Source organism: Pseudophryne corroboree, chromosome 8 (assembly GCF_028390025.1).
Source record: "Pseudophryne corroboree isolate aPseCor3 chromosome 8, aPseCor3.hap2, whole genome shotgun sequence".
NCBI lineage: Eukaryota > Metazoa > Chordata > Amphibia > Anura > Myobatrachidae > Pseudophryne > Pseudophryne corroboree.
The window spans coordinates 425,504,818-425,518,969 of record NC_086451.1 but is presented as its reverse complement, the minus strand read 5'-3'; the positions used below and the strand labels follow the sequence as shown (position 1 = coordinate 425,518,969).

The 14,152-nt window shown below is 47.4% G+C and overlaps 1 long non-coding RNA gene across 1 annotated transcript in view; it reads left to right on the top strand.

Moving 5' to 3' along the window:
- Window positions 1-478: 478 nt before the first annotated feature.
- The window catches only part of LOC134947906 (uncharacterized), a 50,075-nt gene continuing 36,401 nt past the window's right edge, over window positions 479-14,152 (top strand). The window contains exon 1 of the long non-coding RNA XR_010182850.1: window positions 479-636. This is a non-coding gene — a long non-coding RNA (uncharacterized LOC134947906). The remainder of the gene's footprint in view (window positions 637-14,152) is intronic.

Genomic DNA, 14,152 nt, shown 5'->3' with positions numbered 1-14,152 from the left:
GATCAGGGTGCCCCCACGCCGCAGAATACTTAACATTTTTTCAAGATTTACTGAGGAGGGGGCTGGCCACGCCTTCTCCCACTACCTGTGCCCATCACAGCAGTAGAAATATTTCCATTGCAACAAGGCCACAACCCTTTTGAGGGGGTGAGTGCAATGTTTTTATTTTTACAATGTCTATGGGGTTGAGCATTTTTTTGTGTACGCACTGGGTGCCAAATTGTCTAGAAGCAGCCCTAAATTTGAGTAACATTAGCTAGTAAAAAAAAACAAATTATATATAAGCTTTATTATCAAACTACACAAATATTATTGCTGTATTTTCCGTGATATGTAACACTTCTTGTGTCAATGGATCCTTAGCTGGAAAGATGAAATTTAACTATTTCAAAAGTTACTTTCAGTTTCCTTTCACATGACCATGATTCACTCCCTGAGCGCGTGTGAGCAGAGTCCAGAGCATACAATAGTAACATTAAATCCCTACAACAAAACTGTTGTCACACTTCAATTGGCCAGCATCATCAGAGGTGGAACATTTTTGCATCATAACTGGATATATGGGTTTAAAGTTTCATAAAAAGTTCTGACTGCTCAACACTCAACTATCAGAGAAGACATCGGGCAACATCACAGGTCTGTTAATGCATGTATTTCTTTGCTCAATATACTTATTAGCCAACACGAAAAAAAAATGTACAAGCCTGCAACTTCCAGTCATCAGTGGAGAATTATTTATGACTGTTAAATTGGCTTATTTCCAATACATTACATTAACCCCTGTGGTTGAAGTGGAAATTTAGAAGTGGGGGTATGGAAAACTGAATAGGATGCTCAGGAATCTGAGGTATACTTAGAGCGCCTGAAGCTTTAGATAACGTGAAAATGTAGTCTTGATCATTTTAAACACTATATAGTATAAAAGAAACCATATTATATGGTAAATTTATCCAACCTGTATTCCCCATTACCCGTGTCCCTAATACCTGTGCCTCTTTCCCATATCTGTTTTATTTAACCCTTCCTTTACTGCATGTCTCATATGTCACCCGTGCTCCTCTTACTTCCTCCATTCCTTACTTACCCCCTGCACCTCCCCATAGCCTCTGACCCTCTTTTACCCTGAACTTTTCATTCTCTCCTTCTATCCACTCCCTGCAGCACACCTGGAAGAAGAGGGATCTCCTGGGCTGTACAGAGGACATCATCACAGGCAGAGTCAGCCAACAGTGCAGCCTCATTTTGTACAGCAAAGACTGGGCGCGGCTGTACTCATAGATATTGGAAGATGATAGGCGCGCATAGATTCAGTGGTTATAGGGTTCTAGATGTGGGTGCAGCCAATCTCTTGAGGTCAACAGCCTCACCAATAATACATTTATATATATATATATATATATATGAGAGTGGCCAGTTCGGACAGAAACTGGATATTAGGTGCCCTTACAGACCAGGTCCCTGGCGGCTTGTTAGTATGATAAGCAGCAGAAGGCACCAATTCCATATAGATGTTGAGTATCTGCTGACTGGATTTTATGTGCATACCAGCAGGTCATCCAAGCTTATCACATTGGGGGTCATTCCGAGTTGTTCGCTCATTAGCTGAATTTAGCAGCATTGCACACGCTAGGCCGCTGCCCTCTGGGAGTGTATCTTAGCTTAGCAGAATAGCGAACGAAAGATTAGCAGATTTGCTACTACATAATTCTTAGCAGTTTCTGAGTAGCTCCGGACCTACTCACAGATTGTGATCAGTTCAGTCAGTTTCGTTCCTGTTTTGACGTCACAAACACGCCCTGCGTTCGGCCAGCCACTCCCCCATTTCTCCATCCACTCCCGCGTTTTTCCTTGGCACGCCTGCAATTTTCCGCAAACACCGTGAAAACGCTGAGTTGCCGCCCAGAAACACCCACTTCCTGTCAATCACACTACGATCACTCCAGCGTTGAAAAAACTTTGCTCGAGCTTGTGTAAATCTACTAAGTTCTTAGTTAAATTACTAAGCGCATGCGCTCTGCGTACCATGTACATGCGCATTTTCCACCTATTTGCAGCGTTGCGAAAATCAGCAACGAGCGAACAACTCGGAATGACCCCCATTGTGAGACTGAGATGTAATGAATAGACACTTTCTATAGGGAAGCAATTATATATATATATATATATATATTTATTATATAAATGTATGAGTAAAATGTTATTTTGAAAACCGTATTAAATTTTGTTTATAAGAAGAATTATTTTTTTCAATTTTTTTGTTTTACCAAAATGCCATAAAGGGTTGTTGGAGGGGGAAGGGGGGGGGCGGCACCTGACAATTTTATGTCAGGGAGCTGCAAAATTTATAGTTACGCCACTGTAAGAAAGAGACCCGTACTGATACGCTATTGTTTAATATCTATGTGTTACACATTATTTTTTATTGGTGTTAGCCAGGGCTACTTAATTACTACACTATTAGACGCTTGTTTTCTGCCCCCTCTTGTTTAAGATTTATCGCCATTCTACCTACCGGTATATTGAAGAAATGAGCTGCCACCCACGGAAGGAAGTGGGATAAGTGTGACCATATTGTCTTGTTATTCAACTGTTGAGCCTCTATCTCAGCCACTTATTCAGTAGAAAAGGTGTGGCACCTATACCCTAACTTTGAAATATATATATATATATATATATATATTTTAGAGATGTGCAGCGGGCACTTTTCGTGTTTTGTGTTTTGGTTTTGGATCCTCGCTCGTGTTTTGGATCTGGATTGGTTTTGCCAAAACCACCCTTTCGGGTTTTGATTTTGGATCTGGATGATTTTTGAAAATAACCCACAAAAACAGCTAAAATCACAGAATTTGGGGGTAATTTTGATCGTACAGTATTAGTAACCTCAATAACATTCATTTCCACTCATTTCCAGTCTATTCTGAACACCTCACAATATTGTTTTTAGGCCAAAAGGTTGCACCGAGCTAGCTGGATGACTTTGCTAAGCGACACAAGTGTGCGACACAAACACCTGGCCCATCTAGGAATGGCACTGTAGTGTCAGACAGGATGGCAGATTTAAAAAATAGGCCTCAAAGAGCACCTAATGCAAACAAGAAAAAGAGGTGCAATGAGGTAGCTGGATGACTTTGCTAAACGACCCAAGTGGGCGGCACAAACACCTGGCCCATCTAGGAGTGGCAATGTAGTGTCAGACAGGATGGCAGATTTAAAAAATAGGCCTCAAACAGCACATAATGCAAAGAAAAAAAAGAGGTGCAAGATGGAATTGTCCTTGGGCCCTCCCACCCACCCTTATGTTGTATAAACAGGACATGCACACTTTAACAAACCAATCATTTCAGTGACGGGGTCTGCCACATGACTGTGGCTGAAATGACTGGTTTGTTTGGGCCCCCTCAAAAAAAGAAGCAATTAATCCCCCCACCAAAAAAGAAGCAATTCATCTCTCCTTGCACAAACTGGCTCTACAGAGGCAAGATGTCGTCCTCATCCTCCAATTCCTCGCCCATTTCAGCATGTACATCCTCCTCCTCACAGAGTATTAATTCACCCCCACTGAAATCCACCATCACAGGTCCATGTGCACTTTCTGGTGGCAATTGCTGGTAAAGGTCTTCCTGGAAGAATTTATAATTCATTTTCATTAACATCATCTTCTCCACATTTTGTGGAAGTAACCTCCTACGCCGATCGCTGACAAGGTTACCGGCTGCACTAAATATTCTTTTGGAGTACACACTAGAGGGGGGGAAACTTAGGTAAAATAAAGCCAGTTTATGCAACGGCCTCCAACTTGCCTCTTTTTCCTGCCAGTATACATACGGACTGTCTGAAATGCCTACTTGGATGCTGTCATCGATATAATGCTCCACCATTCTTTCAATGGTGACAGCATCATATGCAGTGACAGTAGACATGTTAGTAATTGTTGGCAGCTCCTTCAGTCCAGACCAGATGTCAACACTTGCTCCTGACTGCCCTGCATCACCGCAAGTGGGTTGGCTAGGAAATTATAATCTTTTACTTGCAACCCCAGTTGCGGGAGAAAATGAAGGAGTAGCTGCTGATGGGTCACGTTCAGCTTGAGTTGAAAATTTTCTCACCAGCAGGTCTTTGCACCTCTGCAGACTTGTTTCTGCCAGAAAGAGAGATACAGCGTAGCCTTAAAACCTAAATCGAGCACGGTGGCCAAAATGTAGTGCTCGGATTTCAACAGATTGACCACCCGTGAATCCTGGCAAAGCGAATGAAGGGCTCCACAAGTTCCACATACTTAGCGGAATCGCTCTGTTTTAGCTCCTTCTTCAATTTCTCCAGCTGCTTCTGCAAAAGCCTGATGAGGGGAATGACCTGACTCAAGCTGGCAGTGTCTGAACTGACTTCACATGTGGCAAGTTCGAAGGGTTGGAGAGCCTTGCACAACACGAAAATCCACTGTGCTTGAGTCAGGTGCATTCCCCCTCCTTTGCCTATATCATCGGTGGATGTAGAGGCTTGAATAGCATTTTGCTGCTCCTCCATCCCCTGAAGCACATAGAGTGTTGAATTCCACCTCGTTACCACCCCTTGCTTCAGGTGATGACAGGGCAAGTTCAGGAGTGTTTGCTGGCGCTCCAGCCTTCGGCACACAGTGGTTGAATGTCTAAAGAGGCCCGCAATTTTTCGGGCCACTGACATCATCTCTTGCACGCCCATGTAATTTTTTAAAATATTCTGCACCACCAAATTAATTGTATGTGCAAAACATGGGACGTGCTGGAATTTGCGAGATGTAATGCACGCACAATATTGGTAGCGTTGTCAGATATCACAAATCCCCAGGAGAGTCTAAGTGGGGTAAGCCATTGTGCTATGATGTCCCTCAGTTTCCATAAGAGGTTGTCAGCAGTGTGCCTCTTATAGAAACCTGTGATACACAGCATAGCCTGCCTAGGAACGAGTTGGCATTTGTGAGATGCTGCTGCTGTTGCTGTGGAAGGCAATACATCTACCCAGTGGGCTGTCACAGTCAAGTAGTACTTAGTTTGCCGTGCTCCACTTGTCCACATGTACGTGGTTAAGTGGACAGTGGGTACAACCGCATTTTGGAGGACACTGAGGACACATTTCTTAATGTCCCTGTGCAGTCAGGGAGTCGCTTGACTAATGAAGTGGAATCTAGACGGGTCTAGACAGTACGTCCATCAACTATCTAAATCCCACTGCACTAATTGCGGATACTGGATGCACGTCTAACACCAGCATAGTTGTTATGGCCTCAGTAATCCGTTTTGCAACAGGGTGACTGCTGTCATATTTCACCTTCCTCGCAAAGGATGTTGGACAGTCAATTGCTTACTGGAAGTAGTACAAGTGGTCTTCCGACTTCCCCTCTGGGATGACGATCGACTCCCTTCAGCAATAACAGCAGTGGCGGCAGCAACAGCAGTAGGCGCTCCACTCAAGGATCCTCTGGAGTAGTCCCGGATAGGAGTCAGTCATGTCAGTGACATGGCCTGCAGGACTACTTACGTTCCTGACTGAGGAGGAAATTGACGTTGAGGGAGTCGGTGGTGTGGATTGCAGGAGCTTGGTTACAAGAGGAAGAAGGGATTTAGGTGTCAGTGGAATGCTTACGCTCTTACCCAAAGTTTCTGAACTTGACAAATGGGGTAATTCAGACCTGATCGCTAGGCTTCATTTTCGCACAGCAGGCGATCAGGTCTAAACTGCGCATGCGTATGCACCGCAATGTGCAGGCACATTGCATGGGTGCAAAGCGGATCGCTGCTTAGTGATGGGTTTGTGCGTAGAATCTATTTGCACGGATGTTCGCATGGAGATTGACAGGAAGAGGGCATTTTTGGGTGGCAACTGACCGTTTTCAGGGAGTAGTTGGAAAAACACAGGCAGGTCCAAGCATTTGCAGGGAGGGTTCCTGACGTTAATTCCGGTCCCGGACAGGCTGATGTAATCGCAGCAGCTGAATAAGTCCTGGGCTGCGCAGAGACTGCACAAGCTCTGTTTGTACAGCTCCGCACACTTGCACAGCTAAAATACACTCCCCCTGTAGGCGGTGACTATCTGATCGCAGGAGTGCAAAAATCGCTTGCTAGCGATCAGATCTGAATTAGGCCCATTGACTTATGATGAATGCGCTGCAGGTGACGTATAAGGGAGGATGTTACTAGGTGGTTAACGTCCTTACCCCTACTTATTATGGATTGACAAAGGCAACACATGGCTTGACACCTGTTGTCTGGATTTGTGGAGAAATAATTCCACACCGAAGAGGTGGCTTTTTTGATAATTTGCCCAGACATGTCAATGGGCTTTTTCATCCCTTGACCAACAACTGTCTCCACTGGTGCCTTATTCAAACGGGTCTGGGACGCGGTATCGATGTAGTTTTGGCAGACAGCACTTTGATCGGCAGCGCTAGTTAGACAGACTGTTTAGGTCGACATGTACAAGATAGACTTGGGTTTAAAGTCGATGTCATTTTAGTCGACAAACACATTAGTACGACGTGTAACTAATCGATTCATAAAGTTAGACATACCATTGTGTTCGGCATACGCATCCTAGACGGAACATATATCGACATTGAGAAGTGCGACAATATAAATAGTATGACAACTAAAAGATCGAACGGTTATAGCATCGACTTAAATTAAGCTAGACAGTTAATAGGTCGACAGGTAAATGTTAGAAATTTAACATATCGAAATTAACAAAGCTAGACAGATATTAGATCGACAAATAAAAGGTCGACTCTTAGAACATCGACTTAAATTAAGCTAGACAGTTAATAGGTCGACAGGTAAATGTTAGAAATTTAACATATCGAAATTAACAAAGCTAGACAGATATTAGATCGACAAATAAAAGGTCGACTGTTAGAACATCGATTTAAATTAAGCTAGACAGTTAATAGATCGACAGGTAAATGTTAGACATTTATCATATCGAAATTAACAAAGCTAGACGAAATTAACAAAGCTAGTGAGTGAGTGAGTGAGTGAGTGAGTGAGTGTGTGTGTGTGTGTGTGTGTGTGTCCTGCACCCCGCGATGACAGGGCGCCCTCATCAAGGCACAGCGGCAAGCCTTCACTGATGAGACGCCCATGGCTAGCCGCTAAACGGGACGCTCCTAGTCCTCCCCCACAAGGCATGGCACTACATGTCCCAGGCTGCCCTCTCACATCCCTGACAGCCCCAAGGTCTTCAAGCTATCCCTGCCTGGCTGCATGGGTTGGACAAGTAGTGAGTGTGTGGTAGTGAGTGAGTGTGTGTGTGTGTGTGTGTGTGTCCTGCACCCCGCGATGACAGGGCGCCCTCATCAAGGCACAGCGGCAAGCCTTCACTGATGAGACGCCCATGGCTAGCCGCTAAACGGGACGCTCCTAGTCCTCCCACACAAGGTATGGCACTACATGTCCCAGGCTGCCCTCTCACATCCCTGACAGCCCCAAGGTCTTCAAGCTATCCCTGCCTGGCTGCATGGGTTGGACAAGTAGTGAGTGTGTGGTAGTGAGTGAGTGAGTGAGTGTGTGTGTGTGTGTGTGTGTGTGTGTGTCCTGCACCCCGCGATGACAGGGCGCCCTCATCAAGGCACAGCGGCAAGCCTTCACTGATGAGACGCCCATGGCTAGCCGCTAAACGGGACGCTCCTAGTCCTCCCACACAAGGTATGGCACTACATGTCCCAGGCTGCCCTCTCACATCCCTGACAGCCCCAAGGTCTTCAAGCTATCCCTGCCTGGCTGCATGGGTTGGACAAGTAGTGAGTGTGTGGTAGTGAGTGAGTGAGTGTGTGTGTGTGTGTGTGTGTGTGTGTGTGTGTCCTGCACCCCGCGATGACAGGGCGCCCTCATCAAGGCACAGCGGCAAACCTTCACTGATGAGACGCCCATGGCTAGCCGCTAAACGGGACGCTCCTAGTCCTCCCACACAAGGCATGGCACTACATGTCCCAGGCTGCCCTCTCACATCCCTGACAGCCCCAAGGTCTTCAAGCTATCCCTGCCTGGCTGCATGGGTTGGACAAGTAGTGAGTGTGTGGTAGTGAGTGAGTGAGTGTGTGTGTGTGTGTGTGTGTGTGTGTGTGTGTGTCCTGCACCCCGCGATGACAGGGCGCCCTCATCAAGGCACAGCGGCAAGCCTTCACTGATGAGACGCCCATGGCTAGCCGCTAAACGGGACGCTCCTAGTCCTCCCACACAAGGCATGGCACTACATGTCCAAGGCTGCCCTCTCACATCCCTGACAGCCCCAAGGTCTTCAAGCTATCCCTGCCTGGCTGCATGGGTTGGACAAGTAGTGAGTGTGTGGTAGTGAGTGAGTGAGTGAGTGTGTGTGTGTGTGTGTGTGTGTGTGTCCTGCACCCCGCGATGACAGGGCGCCCTCATCAAGGCACAGCGGCAAGCCTTCACTGATGAGACGCCCATGGCTAGCCGCTAAACGGGACGCTCCTAGTCCTCCCACACAAGGTATGGCACTACATGTCCCAGGCTGCCCTCTCACATCCCTGACAGCCCCAAGGTCTTCAAGCTATCCCTGCCTGGCTGCATGGGTTGGACAAGATAGAAGCTATCAACGGGGGTAGCGTCTAATGCAAGACGCCTGATGGGGTGCAGGGGGGTGGGGTGTGAAGAGAACACATAGGAGTGTACGTCCAGAAATAGAGGGATGCGCAGGGATGGGGGGGGGGCTAGTGTACCATGCAGGGAATGATTGACGGCAGTGGGTAAAGGCTTGTGGGAGATTGGCGGTCAGCCTTGGACTTGTAGTTCCACGCATAAGAGGAAAGTCGGGCGGCTGAATCTATTAGCGGGAGTAGCGTCTAATGCAAGACGCCTGATGGGGTGCGCGGGGATGGGGGGGGGCTAGTGTACCATGCAGGGAATGATTGACGGCAGTGGGTAAAGGCTTGTGGGAGATTGGCTGGCAGCCTTGTACTTGTAGTTCCACGCATAAGAGGAAAGTCGGCCGGCTGAATCTATTAGCGGGGGTAGCGTCTAATGCAAGACGCCTGATGGGGTGCGCGGGGATTGGGGGGGGCTAGTGTACCATGCAGGGAATAATTGACGGCAGTGGGTAAAGGCTTGATGGAGATTGGCGGTCAGCCTTGGACTTGTAGTTCCAGGCATAAGAGGAGAGTCGGGCGGCTGAAGCTATCAACGGGGGTAGCGTCTAATGCAAGACGCCTGATGGGGTGCAGGGGGGTGGGGTGTGAAGAGAACACATAGGAGTGTACGTCCAGAAATAGAGGGATGCACAGGGATGGGGGGGGGCTAGTGTACCATGCAGGGAATGATTGACGGCAGTGGGTAAAGGCTTGTGGGAGATTGGCGGTCAGCCTTGGACTTGTAGTTCCACGCATAAGAGGAAAGTCGGGCGGCTGAATCTATTAGCGGGAGTAGCGTCTAATGCAAGACGCCTGATGGGGTGCGCGGGGATGGGGGGGGGCTAGTGTACCATGCAGGGAATGATTGACGGCAGTGGGTAAAGGCTTGTGGGAGATTGGCTGGCAGCCTTGTACTTGTAGTTCCACGCATAAGAGGAAAGTCGGCCGGCTGAATCTATTAGCGGGGGTAGCGTCTAATGCAAGACGCCTGATGGGGTGCGCAGGGATGTGGGGGGCTAGTGTACCATGCAGGGAATAATTGACGGCAGTGGGTAAAGGCTTGATGGAGATTGGCGGTCAGCCTTGGACTTGTAGTTCCAGGCATAAGAGGAGAGTCGGGCGGCTGAAGCTATCAACGGGGGTAGCGTCTAATGCAAGACGCCTGATGGGGTGCAGGGGGGTGGGGTGTGAAGAGAACACATAGGAGTGTACGTCCAGAAATAGAGGGATGCGCAGGGATGGGGGGGGGGCTAGTGTACCATGCAGGGAATGATTGACGGCAGTGGGTAAAGGCTTGTGGGAGATTGGCGGTCAGCCTTGGACTTGTAGTTCCACGCATAAGAGGAAAGTCGGGCGGCTGAATCTATTAGCGGGAGTAGCGTCTAATGCAAGACGCCTGATGGGGTGCGCGGGGATGGGGGGGGGCTAGTGTACCATGCAGGGAATGATTGACGGCAGTGGGTAAAGGCTTGTGGGAGATTGGCTGGCAGCCTTGTACTTGTAGTTCCACGCATAAGAGGAAAGTCGGCCGGCTGAATCTATTAGCGGGGGTAGCGTCTAATGCAAGACGCCTGATGGGGTGCGCAGGGATGTGGGGGGCTAGTGTACCATGCAGGGAATAATTGACGGCAGTGGGTAAAGGCTTGATGGAGATTGGCGGTCAGCCTTGGACTTGTAGTTCCAGGCATAAGAGGAGAGTCGGGCGGCTGAAGCTATCAACGGGGGTAGCGTCTAATGCAAGACGCCTGATGGGGTGCAGGGGGGTGGGGTGTGAAGAGAACACATAGGAGTGTACGTCCAGAAATAGAGGGGTGCGCAGGGATGGGGGGGGGCTAGTGTACCATGCAGGGAATGATTGACGGCAGTGGGTAAAGGCTTGTGGGAGATTGGCGGTCAGCCTTGGACTTGTAGTTCCACGCATAAGAGGAAAGTCGGGCGGCTGAATCTATTAGCGGGGGTAGCGTCTAATGCAAGACGCCTGATGGGGTGCGCGGGGATTGGGGGGGGCTAGTGTACCATGCAGGGAATAATTGACGGCAGTGGGTAAAGGCTTGATGGAGATTGGCGGTCAGCCTTGGACTTGTAGTTCCAGGCATAAGAGGAGAGTCGGGCGGCTGAAGCTATCAACGGGGGTAGCGTCTAATGCAAGACGCCTGATGGGGTGCAGGGGGGTGGGGTGTGAAGAGAACACATAGGAGTGTACGTCCAGAAATAGAGGGGTGCGCAGGGATGGGGGGGGGCTAGTGTACCATGCAGGGAATGATTGACGGCAGTGGGTAAAGGCTTGTGGGAGATTGGCGGTCAGCCTTGGACTTGTAGTTCCACGCATAAGAGGAAAGTCGGCCGGCTGAATCTATTAGCGGGGGTAGCGTCTAATGCAAGACGCCTGATGGGGTGCGCAGGGATGTGGGGGGCTAGTGTACCATGCAGGGAATAATTGACGGCAGTGGGTAAAGGCTTGATGGAGATTGGCGGTCAGCCTTGGACTTGTAGTTCCAGGCATAAGAGGAGAGTCGGGCGGCTGAAGCTATCAACGGGGGTAGCGTCTAATGCAAGACGCCTGATGGGGTGCAGGGGGGTGGGGTGTGAAGAGAACACATAGGAGTGTACGTCCAGAAATAGAGGGGTGCGCAGGGATGGGGGGGGGCTAGTGTACCATGCAGGGAATGATTGACGGCAGTGGGTAAAGGCTTGTGGGAGATTGGCGGGCAGCCTTGTACTTGTAGTTCCACGCATAAGAGGAAAGTCGGGCGGCTGAATCTATTAGCGGGGGTAACGTCTGATTCAGGAGGAATTTGGAAGGGTTGCAGGGGGGGTCATCACAGTATTGTAGAAATATTGGTAGGTCTATTATTGTTATGTCGATGTATATTTTGTCGATCTGTTTGTTGTCTGTTTTAATGTTGTCGACCTTTATGTTTGTCTATCTTACGGTGTGTCTGATCCATGTGATGTCTATTAATGTTGTGCCGATCTGTTTGTTGTCTGTTTTAATGTTGTCGACCTTTATGTTTGTCTATCTTACGGTGTGTGTGATCCATGTGATGTCTATTAATGTTGTGTCGATCTGTTTGTTGTCTGTTTTAATGTTGTCGACCTTTATGTTTGTCTATCTTACGGTGTGTCTGATCCATGTGATGTCTATTAATGTTGTGTCGATCTGTTTGTTGTCTGTTTTAATGTTGTCGACCTTTATGTTTGTCTATCTTACGGTGTGTCTGATCCATGTGATGTCTATTGTTGTTGTGTCGATGTATTTTTTGTCGATATATTTGTTGTCTATGTTTCTTGTTGTCTAGGTTTGTGTTTGTCGATGACTGTTTTATCGAACTATTGGTTTGTATATATGTTTAGTGTCGATCAGTTTGAATGTCTATATGTTTGTTGTCGATGATTGTAATGTCTGTGATATTTCCGTTCTATGTTTTCTTTTGTCTGTGAACATGTTGTCGATGTTGTCATGTGTCTATGTTGTGTTTGTCGGTGTTGTTTTGTTGTCGGACATGCTGTTGTCGACCTGTTGTTGTTGTCGATGTAATGTTTGTCGACCTTTTAGTGTTGTCGATCAAGTTAAGTTCGATTTTAGGTTGTCGGTCTTTGCTGGTTCGATAAGCCGTCCGGATACCATTCAAACAAACCACATCTATTTATTTATTTATTACCAGTTTATATGGCGCATACATATTCCGCAGCGCAGAGAATATTTGGCAATTCACATCAGTCCCTGCCCCAGTGGAGCTTACAATCTATTTTTCCCTAACACATGTACACTCACACACACATACACACTAGGGTAAATTTTGTTGGGATCCAATTAACCTACCAGTATAATTTTGGATTGTGGGAGGAAACCATAGTACCCAGAGGATACCCACGCAAGTACGGGGAGAATATACAAACTCCACACAGTTTGGACTATGGTGGGAATCGAACCCATGACCTGTGAGGCAGTAATGCTAACCATTACACCATCCGCACTGCCCAAATCACCACATCACCATCCGAACCCTCATCGTCAACTTCCTCCTTAGCGCCAGCTACACCAATATCCTCATCATCCTGGTGTACTTCTACAGTGACATCCTCAATCTCAATATCAGCAACTGGACAGGCAGTGCTCCTCCCAGCACTTGCAGGGGGGCGTGCAAATGGTGGTAGGAGCCTCCTCTTTCCATACAGTGTTGGGAAGGTCAGGCCTAGACATCGCAACCACGGACACACTTGGACTCTCCTTGGGTATTTGTTATATCTCTGAACGCACAATTGTTTTTTCCTGTGCTTTAACAAGCTAAATTGTGTTAATTTTTCAATAGGGAGGAGGGCTTTCATCCATATGAGAAGCTGAAGCACCAGTCATGAACATAGGCCAAGCCCTTAGCCTTTCCTTGCCATTTCGTGTTGTGAATGGCATATTGCAAATTTTATGTTTCTCATCAGATAATTTCTTTTTTTTCTGACTATTAATTTTTGCTTCTTGGATTTTACATGCCCTATGACATTGGGCATCGGCCTTAGCAGACGACCTTGATGAAATTGCATCGTCAATATCATGACTGGTGACAGCAGCAGCTTCAGCACTAGTACTAAGAACTGGAAGTGGTTCGAGATCTTCCACTATTTTTACCTCCAAATTTTTGTTCTCATTTTACAGGACAGCACCCCTGTATTATTACAGCACACAGAACAGTGCCCCTTTATATTCACAGCACCCCTGTAATTTTACAGCATACAAGACAGGGCCAGTGTACTTTTATTTTAACAACAGCACCCCAGTATTTTTACAGCATACAAGACAGGGCTAGTGTACATTGATTTTAACAACAGCACCCCTGTATTTTCACTAGTGATGAGCGGGTTCGGTTTCCGAGAAACCGAACCCCCCCGAACTTTACCCTTTTACACGGGTCACGTGCATTGAGATTGATAGGGAGAGGACGTGGCTGGCGTCCTCTCCGTTTATATAGTTATAGTTAGTTGATCTGATTGCTACTGCTTAGCTTATTGTGGGGAGGATTGGGGAGCAGCTGTTAGGAGGAGTACAGTGCAGAGTTTTGCTAGTTTTTTTTTATCCATTCTCTGCCTGAAAAAAACGCTCCATACCATATCTGTGCTCAGCCTCAGTGTGCTGCATGATATATCTGACTGTGCTGAGTGCTCACACTGCTTAATTGTGGGGGAGACTGGGGAACAGCTATAGCAGGAGTACAGTGCACAGTTTTGCTGACAGTGACCACCAGTATACGTTTGTCTGCCTGAAAAACACTCCTGTGGTGTCTTTTTTTCTTTATACTATAAGTATAAACGCAGTCTGCTGACAGTGTCCACCAGGTCCATTATACTGTATATAGCAGTACGGTAGGCCACTGCTGTACCTACCTCTGTGTCTTCAGTCACTCATCGTCATACATAAAGTATACTATCCATCTATCTACATTGTATACCTGTGGTGTCTTTTTTTCTTTATACTATAAACGCAGTCTGCTGACAGTGTCCACCAGGTCCATTATACTGTATATAGCAGTACGGTAGGCAACTGCTGTA